This window comes from Mya arenaria, chromosome 9, assembly GCF_026914265.1.
Source record: "Mya arenaria isolate MELC-2E11 chromosome 9, ASM2691426v1".
In the NCBI taxonomy this organism is placed as follows: domain Eukaryota; kingdom Metazoa; phylum Mollusca; class Bivalvia; order Myida; family Myidae; genus Mya; species Mya arenaria.
The window spans coordinates 37,051,177-37,058,282 of record NC_069130.1 but is presented as its reverse complement, the minus strand read 5'-3'; the positions used below and the strand labels follow the sequence as shown (position 1 = coordinate 37,058,282).

Below are 7,106 nucleotides of genomic sequence, written 5' to 3'. Positions count from 1 at the left end.
AGAATGGTAAAACAGTGTCGGTTTAAAGTAATTACAGTGTCGGTATAAAGTAATTGCGGTCTCTGTATGAAGTAATTGGTGCATCCAAATAAATTGCCACAGGCATGGTATGAAGTAATTGCAGTCTCGATATGAAGTAATTGCAGTCTCGATATCAAGTAATTGCAGTCTCCATATGAAGTAATTGCAGTCTCGATATGAAGTAATTGCAGTCTCGATATGAAGTAATTGCAGTCTCCATATGAAGTAATTGCAGTCTCGATATGAAGTAATTGCAGTCTCCATATGAAGTAATTGCAGTCTCGATATGAAGTAATTGCAGTCTCGATATGAAGTAACTGCAGTCTCGATATGAAGTAATTGCAGTCTCGATAAGAAGTAACTGCAGTCTCGATATGAAGTAATTGCAGTCTCGATATGAAGTAACTGCAGTCTCGATATGAAGTAATTGCAGTCTCGATATGAAGTAACTGCAGTCTCGATAAGAAGTGACTGCAGTCTCCATATGAAGTAACTGCAGTCTCAGTATAAAGTTATAAAAGTGTCTGTATGATGTAATTGCATTCTCGATATGAAGTAATTGCAGTCTCAGTATAAAGCTATAAAAGTGTCTGTATGATGTAATTGCATTCTCGATATGAAGTAATTGCAGTCTCAGTATAAAGTTATAAAAGTCTCTGTATGATGTAATTTTGCTCTGGGTATGAAGTAATTGCAGTCTCCATATGAAGCCACTGCAGTCTCAGTATAATGTAATTATGGTCTCATTTTAAAGTTATTAATGTCTTTGTATGAATCAATTGCAGTCTCGGTATGAAGTTATTACAGTCTTTGTATAAAGCAATTGCAGTCTTGGAATAAATTAATAACATTCTCTGTGTAAGATTTCCAAATAAAGTAAATCCTCTCCCTGTATTTAGTAATTTCAGTGCCGGTATTTAGTCATGACAGACATTTATTTAGGCACAAATTATAAAATAATGATAGAAACAGAACTTTGTGTTAGATTTATTTTAATCAAACAGAAGGATTAAGACATCTGCTTACAAATCTATGTAACCAATAATAATTTACAGATAAAGGGCCAATTGTTCAGAACTCATTTAAAGTTAACAATGTCATTAATGTCTGCATTAATTTTCAAATAGTTATAGCTCTGAAACTTGAATCAAAACGCTTATGATCTGCAATGTTTTTAGCAAGGTTTGTGACGGTTTTTCCAGCTGTACATGTTCTACTTAAACATATGAGCAGATCACAAACTAGCATCCCTTTTAAAGGTAATGATATAGTTTAAATGACATTGCTTTCTTTCATTAAGTTCTGAGCAATTAGCATATTGACTGATAGTCAGGTGTTATATTCCATTTTATGGACAATAAAAAGTGACGTTCAGGGAGAGGAGGTCTGGTAATTATCACTTGATGTGGTTCATAAAACAGGGTATAAACAGATATCGTCAGTCTGAAAGTGTTTTATTATATGCTTGTAGCAATAATATTCCTATAAAAACATATTCTTACAACTAATTTTCATTACTTACGTCAAAAATGTTACTTTCACGAAATGACATGATTGACGATAATTCTATTTCTAGTCTCCAGTTTTACCATTGAAAACAAGGGGAATATTGTCCCAGTATTATATATGGTGACAGGTCCCTGTAAACCATGGGATTTTGTTTACAAAAATATCACACACAAAAATTTGCCAATAAATTTGCCATTATTTGCCTGGGTATATATATAACTGTCTATATACATGTACATGTAATGTCATGTGACAGCCTCCCGACCAATAAAACCATTGCAATTAAACCAAGCATATGTAATAATAAGTACTAACAGTACACTTCACTTTGCATATAAATAAATACACAGCATCATAACAACCAGTGCATGGCATATATACATGATTTACACTTTACAGAATAAAATCAAAGTCTTAGAACTGTATATTGTAAATGAGAAATGAAACAACAAGAGCTTGGCTTCGATTTGCTTCCTACATATTGTTTACAAAAATCAGAAGTTGTTTCAAAGGCACTCATATTTTTTGAAAGACCACTAAAAGACAATTGAAAGACCACTGGCTTCAAAAAGCTGTAACATGACATTTCATGTACATTTAATTACATATATCAGACACTTGACATATTAGGTAACTAATGGTTCAAGGTTGTTAGTGGGTAATTACAAAAATAAAGAGTTGATGCCACACAGTCGCACAACCATTTATTTTGTATTAGTCCATATTAGCAACCTTTAATTTTTAGTGGTCTACATAACATTGTGTAAACTACCCACTCAATTGAATTGAATTGAATTGAATTAACACAGTTTATATCTACCGCTCGACCTGATTACAATTAATAAAGGCTGACTGCTGATTTTGCAAATTTGATGTTTACTGTCTTCTCATTGGACAAAATATAATGTTGACCACTCACGGTAGTTAATGGACACTACTGTTACAATTCAGCCCACATATATAATTATTAGCTACAGTTATTAGATCCCTATAAAACATGAACTATTATCATACAATACATGTCAATACCATCAATCTAATATTCTGTTAATATTGTACTTTCATAAAGAGAAATCAGGTGTGTTTATTTTACTATATCCAAATCTTGTGCAGGTGTTCAAACAAATTTGTGTACATGTTTATGAATAAAATAAAAATACAACATGGTGAACATCATTCTTATAGACAATTTAATGATGAAGATTTTTTACATGATACTAACAATATCTTGGCATGTTATGTTATTTATTGATTGGTCCAGTAACTTCCACAGATTAATCCTCATCATATCTAAATATGAACATATGACAAATTTATACTTTCGAAGGATGACATCCCTGTGCAGTGTTGAGAAGGCACCTATCATAGATTGGTCCGACCAGGGGCCACAGACATTTAGGGGACTTAAGACAGAAGGTGATTCCTGAAAGGCAGGATTTTGACAGATTTTGAGAATGTCACCTAGGAAATATACTGGGCTGATTTCTATCAAAAGATATTAGATGCTTTAAACATTCCACTCATACTTGAACTAGCCACACTGAGTTCATATCCCCGATAATGACATCAATCCGGCAATTCATTCCTTCAGTAATATCAAATTTGTGATTATTCAATACAAAATTTGTAAAGGCTTTTTTCTATCAATTTAAAAAAAATGTTCAATAAAGTCTGTATTGAATTACCTCTCATGTATAACATATTTTGATAAGCAAAAATCTTAAATTCAAACCAGAAATATTCATGAAAATCAAACTGTCACAAAATCCAAGCCCTCTACAGTATATCAAGCATCCATGTCACAAACAAACCATATATCACATGAGTATTAAAGGCATTGAAATATGAAATGGCAAGTCAATGCACCGTTTACAAAGAAAATATTTGTTGTTTCAGTGTAAGATTAAAGCAATATATTTCACCGCATGAACTTTGCCATGAGTGAAATATATATTTTTTGTGTTCATGAGGTGAAATATATCGCAATCTTACACTAGACAAACAATTATTTTTTTATTTCATGCTTATAGTTGATTAAAAACAACAACAAATTATTGATATTAATTTAAAAAACACCCAATATTATAGCTGAATGAATTCTTAACCGCAATATAGTCATAGATTTTTCCACCAAGTACAATGTACAATGTGCTTTCACAGTTATTTTCACAGAGAAACGAGCTAAAATAAGAGAAACATTTAAATTATTTTTCGATTAACTCATTGTTTCAAATGTCGAGTTTTTCTGGACAAATATATATATTGTGTGCATAAACTTTAAGTTTATACTTTATATATAAAATATATATAAAACTAGAGATTGCTTTTTTGAAAAAGCGCTTGTCTCCCCTATTGTGTGGTCGTAGCTGAGAAAAAATAAATGATGGACATGAAATTTGTAACTTTGGACTGGAGACAAACCAACAGTGAAGTTTGGTTTATTCGATTATATTAAATAGTGAAGAGAAGAAAGTGTTGTTGATTAATCATGGAAATGTAAACGAAGTTTGCATTGTATGAAGTTCCTGGGCGCAAGCGTTATTCAATTATTGATCGGAAACCATTTTTCAGCTCACAGTCATCGTGACCATGACCTTTTACCTACTGATCACAACATCAATAGGGATCATCTACATAACCAACTTGCATACCAAGTATTAAGTTCTTGGGTGCAAGTGTTCTTTAGTTACTGAGCGGTAACCATTTCTTCAACTCAAGGTCATGGCAACCTTGACCTTTGACCTACTGATCTCAAAATCTTTAGGGGTCATCTACTAGTCATGACCGACTAGCGTACCAAGAATGAAGTTCCTGGGTACAAGCGTTCTTAAGTTATTGAGCAGAAACCATTTTTAAGCTTAAGGTCACCGCCAACGTATCATTTTTTACCTGAAGGTAACCTTGACCTTTGACCTTTTGATCTGAAAATCAATAGGGGTCATCTTCTAGTCATGAACAACTAGCTTACCAAGTATGAAGTTCCTGAAACCAAAGGATCTTTAGTTATTACGCGGAAACTTTTTCTTCACTTCAAGGTCATGGCAACCTTGACCTTTGACCTAGTGATCTCAAAATCAATATAGGTCATCTTCTAGTCATGACCAACTAGCATACCAAGTATGAAATTCCTGGTTGCAAGCGTTCTCTAGTTATTGAGCGGAAACAGTTTCTTCACCTCAAGGTCACGGTGACCTTGACCATTGACCTACTGATCTCAAAATCAATAGGAGTCATCTACTAGTCATGAACAACTATGAAGTTCCTGGGTACAAGCTTTCTTTAGTTATTGAGCAGAAACCATTTTTAAGCTTAAGGTCACTGCCAACATAACATTTTTTACCTGAAGGTAACCTTGACCTTTGACCTTTTGATCTCAAAATCAATAGGAGTCATCTAATAGTCATGAACAACTAGCATACCAAATATGAAGTTCCTGGACCCAAAGGATCTTTAGTTATTGAGTGGAAACCGTTTCTTCACCTCAAGGTCACGTTGACCCTGATCTTTGACCTAGTGACCCCAAATTCAATAGGGGTCATCTACTAGTCATGACCAACTAGCATACCAAGTATGAAGTTCCTGGGTCTAAGAGTTCTATAGTTATTGGGCGGAAACGAAGTGTGACGTACTGACTGACTGACAGACTGATGGACTGACTGACGGACAGGGCAAAAACAATATGTCTCCCCATGAATGGGGGAGACATAAAGATATTACACGCAAATGATTTTTACATGGAAGGTCACCACGACCTTGACTATTGACCTTGTTACCCCCAAAACAATTGGGATCATCTAGACATCATGACCAACCTCACTTCAAAGTTTGGTGAACCTAGATCAAAGCATTCTCCTGATATTGCACGGAAATATTTTTTTACATTAGAGGTCACAGCGACGTTAACCTTTGACCTTGTGACCCCCCAAAATATAGGAGTTTTCTAAACCTCATGATCAACCTCCCTACCAAGTTTGGTGAACCTAGGTCAAACCATTCTCAAGATATTGAGCGGAAATGTTTTTTACATTGGGGGTCGCCGCGACCTTGACCTTTGACCTAGTGACCCCAAAAACAATAGGGATCTTCTACACCTCATGACCAACCTCCCTACCAAGTTTGGTGAACCTAGGTCAAACCGTTCTCAAGATTTTGAGCAGAAATGTTTTTTATATTGGGGGTCGCCGCGACCTTGACCTTTGACCCCAAAAACAATAGGGATCCTCTACACCTCACGACCAACCTCCCTACCAAGTTTGGTGATCCTAGGTCATGCGGTTTTCCAGTTATCGATCGGAAACGAAGTGTGACGTACGGACGGACTGACGGACTACCGGACTGACGGACAGGGCAAAAACAATATGTCTCCCCCAGAGAGGGGGAGACATAAAAACATCTAGTACTGTACATCTAACAATAAAAATCTATATTATAGGATTTTAGCTTGTGAGTTATACGCGGGTGCTGCACCCTGTTTTTTTGGGTAGCATAATCCCATGGAGACCAACAAGTGCGCCCTTCATATAATTGAAAGCTTAAGATAATCAAACTTTCCCTTTTTTAATTTTAAAGCTTATTACATGTACATGATTATAAATATATTCAAACTTTATTAATATTGCATTTGAAATCTAAAAGAACTTTAATTAAATCATTTCATATATTTTTTGTCAAACTTATAATATTACCGGTATTACTAAAAATGGTCACAGCAGATACAATGTGCCCTTTTTACCCAAAGCAACCTGTCCCTTTCTACAGCACCCTTCCCTTCTCAAAACCTGGCTAAACCCTTTCTACAGCACCCAGTAGTTTTATAACTGAAACAGCAACACTAGTCTAACAATTTCTCCAAAACATAACACATTTTATGCATAATGTTTACGGTAATTTTTTATAATGATTTTGAAAGGAGTGATTACAACATTAAATCTACATCTACAATCTTGGCCTTATCATCTGGCTATCACACTTATTTGCATATCTAAAAAATTCTTGTGATCTTTTAAAATTTACTATTGTAAAGCACTAGCAGGCTGCTGATTTTTTAAAGCTGCACTCTCACAGATTGACCATTTAGACAACTTTTTTTTTTTTTTTTTTTTTCTTAGATTGAGCCTATTTTTGCGTAAATGTCTGAAAATCAGTGATTTAAATTGTAAGACAGCTGACAAAGGATCAGATCAAAGTTTTTAATATTTATGCTCAAAAATTGATGTTTTATAATGGCTAAAAGCGTTACTTGTTTTAAGGAAAATGAAACTTTCGGCAGATTTCCAAAGACTTGAGAACTGATACTAAGACAAAAACTGAAAAAGTTGCCAAATTGGTCAATCTGTGAGAGTTCAGCTTTAAAATGCATAATTATGATTGTATCCCCTATTTTATTCAATGCATCTTAAACGTATAAAAAAAATCCAATAACATCACATGGATAAATCTTCTTGTCGTTTTTATGAAGTCATTAGTCAAATTTTTTCAACTTTGTTTATCTCATCATCATTATTTTACAGATTGTACACATCTGCATCCCACATATAAAAATAATGTGGCTTTCGGAACATGACATATGCTACACA

The 7,106-nt window shown here is 34.3% G+C and overlaps 1 long non-coding RNA gene across 1 annotated transcript; it reads right to left on the bottom strand.

Annotated features, from left to right (window-relative positions):
• Positions 1-992: 992 nt before the first annotated feature.
• LOC128245561 (uncharacterized) lies at positions 993-6,678 on the bottom strand. Its single transcript, XR_008263183.1, has 2 exons — positions 6,319-6,678; positions 993-6,278 (listed from the first exon to the last, which is right to left on the bottom strand). It is a non-coding gene; the product is annotated as an uncharacterized LOC128245561 (long non-coding RNA).
• Positions 6,679-7,106: the final 428 nt, after the last annotated feature.